The following is a 4,308-nucleotide window of genomic DNA, read 5'->3' as shown; positions in this document are numbered from 1 at the left end:
TTTCAAATTTGGATTCATCACTCCATGAGACCTGTTGCCACTGATTTTCAGTCACATTCTTGTGTAACGTGGCATACCTCAGCTTTTTCTTCTTGTTTCCCTTGCATAAGAATGGCTTCTTGACAGCCACCCTTGCATCAACTGAAAAAATTCTTAAAATTCTGCTTATTGGAAGCAAAATGTAAAGACATGAATGGTGGCTCAAGAATTTTTTTCACAAAACTGTACACAAGCAGCATAGACAGATCTGCAGTGTGAACGTAGCCAAAGTGACCTGGGTCGGATTTGAAAAAATCGGATTTGTGCTGTTCAAACCGTCATACCATGATCGGATATGGGTCGCATAGGGTCAACAAAGTCGGACTTGATGCGCCTACAGTGTGAATGTAAGCCTAAGAGAAAAAAGGGGATAACAGAGGGCACATGCAATGGCAAAACCACATGTTGACAAAGACAAACAAAAGACAAATATCAGATGTGATCATTAGACATAATTTCTTTAGGCGCATAACTGCAACAATAGCCAGGTTTAACTTCCCTACCCTTGCATGTAGGCTCATTTCCTACATGCATTTATTTAAATAAAATTTCTCAACCCGTCACTTTTGAAGCTCAGTTCTATTGTCCGGTGCAGAAATCACAAGGGTCTAAAAGAAGAGCTCTTGCTCTCGAAATAGTCAAATACTCATCTGCTACCTCAGGCCAAAACAGGACAAGAACTACAAGGCCAACATGCTGCCTTTAAAATGTGTAGACAGGACATTAACATTTAAACCACTTAGTAGTAGGCTGTATTAGGTCAGGGTTCACACAGAGCCATTTAGAAACCTTGGAGAGCTGCCTGTCTCTAACCAGGCGGAGGAAGAGTGGATTCATGGGTTAGGATTGATTACAACATTAGCTCCACAGACTTCCATGAATTAGTGCGTGGTCAAAAGGCTTAATGATGACTGACACACAGGCGTAGATGACACTCCTTCACACATGAAATTCATTTTGCCATCCGAGGGCTCTTGGCAGGCCCCATCAAATTTTTTGCAGTAACGTAAGGCATGGCAGCAGTGCATCGGGCCAGCTCACATTTCAAACGGGTGGCTCATCTGGTGCAGCTTTTTTGCAAGTCCTTCTAGAAATAATGTCCAGGGTGGTAATATTTGAATGCTGTCTCCAGGGGCACTTAGCTTACCTCTCCTACCTTCACTGCACAGAGACAGAGGGTGCACCAATCAGAGGGTGGCACTCCCCGAAGCCCTACTAGCTTTTCATTTTAAGGTCAAGATGTCCTCTAACATGCCCTGAGGTTTTTCGATGAGCATGCTCAGCAGATACGTACCTCATCTGACACTCAGAGGTCTTTTAGAGGTTTGATCTTTGGTCCTTTCATCAGACAATGCTGTAGTTCTAATCTAAACCCACTGTGTAAAATGACACTGTTCCTGCAACCCCCAACCCTCACCATTCACACTTACATACACACACACATCCAATTTTGTTCACCCACGACAAAGAGATTCCCTGGGCTCAGTGTGGAGGGTGGTCTGCCCTGGTTTATTGAGTCGAAGTGTCAGAGTCTGACAGCAGCTGTCACGGTCACTTGTTAGCTGGGACAGTTAACCCTTGATAGCACAGTTGTCAGATGCAGCACATTGTGCTGGGTGGTGACATGTTGAACTTCACCCAGCTGCTGACACAAGTTTATCTGGGGCTGGGCACTTTGATGTGCTCAGAAGTTTGGTCCTTTATGCACTAATCATGTATGTTTTATGGAAAAATGTACAGGTTTTCTTTCTATTTCGAAAGATGTAAAAGTCGAGGTAAGTTTGAGATGCTAAATTGCCTTCTGCTTGAGATTTAAATGGATTCACATACAGTCTAATTCAATTTTATTTATATAGTGCTACATCACAACAACAGATGACTCAAGGCGTTTTATACTATAAGGTAAAGACCCTACAATAATACAAAGAAAACAGAGAAAATCCCCAAAATCATATGACCTCATGTGAGCAAGCACTTTGGCGACAGTGGGAAGGAAAAACTCCATTTAACAGGAAGAAACCGCCAGCCGAACCAGGCTCAGGGAGGGGCGGCCATCTGCCAAGACCAGTTGGCAGTTAATGGATGAAGACAGGACAAAGACATGCTGTGGAAGAGAGGCAGAGATTAATAATACCAAATTACAAGGTGTATAAACACATAGTGAGTGAGAAACACTGAAGAAGAAACACTAAATGCATCATGGGAATCTCCCAGCAGCTTCTACCGATTGCACCGTAACTAAGGAAGGATTCAAGGTCACCTGGTCCAGCACTAACTATATGCTTTAGCAAAAAGGGAAGTTTTAAGCCTGATCTTAAAGGTAGAGATAGTGTCTGTCTCCTGAATCCAAACTGGAAGCTGGTTCCACAGAAGAGGGGCCTGAAAACTGAAGGCTCTGCCTCCTATTCTAAGCCTGCAGTCCGAGAGCGAAGTGCTCTAATGGGGTGATATGGTACTATAAGGTCATTAAGATAAGATGGGGCCTGATTATTCAACCTTGTATGTGAGGAGCAGGATTTTAAATTTGATTATGGATTTAACAGGGAGCCAATGAAGCCAATATAGGAGAAATGTATTCTCTCTTTCTAGTCCCTGTCAGTACTCTTGCTGCAGCATCGAGAAACTCCCTTTTAAACCTGCCAGCAGAACAGGGCTCAGGTAAGGGCGGTCATCGACCAGTTGGGGGTGAGGGGAGGAAGACAGGACAAAGACAAGCTGTGGACGAGAGCCAGAGATGAATAATAACTAATGGTTAAATGCAGAGAGGTGTATAGAGACATAATGAGTGAAGAAGAAACACTAAGTGCAAGGCCCCAGATGTCATGGTCCTGGGTCTGTGACCCAGCGTTTATGAGTCAATAATATGAGTTTAAGATTCTGTTCTAGGTTTTGGTTCTTGTAAAGTTTGTCAAGTCAAGTCAAGTCAAGTTGGCTTTATTGTCACTTCAACCATATACAGTTTAACAGTACACAGTGAGGCGAAACAACGTTCCTCCAGGAACCAAGGTGCTACATGCAACATAAATTTACAACATAATTTAACAGAAAAACTCTAAACTAGCTAACTAAGAGGCCTAGTTAGCTGGCTAGCAGAGACAAGACAGACTGACCTAACATAAATTACAACATAAATTAACAAAAAACGATCTAACTATCTAAGGATGACTTTGTGTGTCTCAGGCTCTGTCTGCATTTTTTGCATTTTTCATGTTGTATTGTGATAGTCACTTGTCCTGTGTGCATCATGTTCTTTTTTGCTTCCCCTTGTTCCATTAAGCGTATCCGGTTCAGCTGTGTTCCCATGTGTCTCCACTTTAAACACCTGCCTGTGTATATTTGTCTGAGTCTCCGTCTGTCCCCTGTCAGAGCATCTGTTATGTTCCCATTATGCATTATCTGTTTAGTTCATGTCCCCTGATGCCCACCTTGGCATCTCCCTGTTCTGTGTCATACCCAGTTCAGGTTTTCGTTAGTTCCCGTTTATGTTTTGGACTTTTGCCTTTGTTTTGGACCAGTTTCACAACCTCAACAAAAGTGCTTGCTTTCTGTTAAACCTCCGTCTGCTTCTGTGTCAGCATTTGTCTGTCTCTGTGTGTTAGCCCTGCAACTTCCCTGCTGGCAACATGCACACTTGGAATGCCACAACCAATTGATGAGTAAATAAGTAATTACACATTACACATTTTATAAACATCTGATCATGTATCAGAAAGAAAGAAAAAAATCTGATATCAGCCAGGTGTTACCTTTAGCATGCACTGGGATGATTCACAGCTATGTGTGAAATAGCTGTGATGAGAGTCAGCACCTCAAAGTCTGCGGCCATGGTTCTCTACTAAAAAAAACAGAGCAATGTTGTTATGGTGACGAGAGAGCTGAGACCAAAGATGAAGGTTCTTTAGATCCATGTTCAGTTCCTTACCCTTGGTCATTATATCTGGGTAAAATCTACGAGGATAAGGTTGTGAATACAAGTGACCGCAGTGAGTTTCCTTCATATGGTGGCTAAGCTTTGCCTTAGAGATCGTCTCATCTGGCCTCAGAATGCCTGGGACACCCCAGGAGAAATTTGAAAGTGTTACTGGGGAGAACACTTTCCCCACTTAGCCTGCTGCTCCTGCAACCCAACTTCAGATAAGAGAATGATAATGGATGTAGACTAGATGGATTGATCTTTGAAGTACCTGAGTAACATGCTGCTTTGAGTGAGACAAAATATAAGTGGATGAAATAATTTAATAACTCAACACACATTTATTAGATTTACCC

The 4,308-nt window shown here is 42.6% G+C and overlaps 1 long non-coding RNA gene across 1 annotated transcript; it reads right to left on the bottom strand.

Moving 5' to 3' along the window:
• Positions 1–1,988: 1,988 nt before the first annotated feature.
• LOC308396138 lies at positions 1,989–4,092 on the bottom strand. Its single transcript, XR_013971517.1, has 3 exons — positions 3,962–4,092; positions 3,786–3,874; positions 1,989–2,143 (listed from the first exon to the last, which is right to left on the bottom strand). It is a non-coding gene; the product is annotated as an uncharacterized lncRNA (long non-coding RNA).
• Positions 4,093–4,308: the final 216 nt, after the last annotated feature.

The sequence above is a fragment of the Rhamphochromis sp. 'chilingali' genome (assembly GCF_963969265.1).
Source record: "Rhamphochromis sp. 'chilingali' genome assembly, chromosome: 4".
NCBI lineage: Eukaryota > Metazoa > Chordata > Actinopteri > Cichliformes > Cichlidae > Rhamphochromis > Rhamphochromis sp. 'chilingali'.
This window is presented reverse-complemented; position numbering and strand designations above follow the sequence as displayed.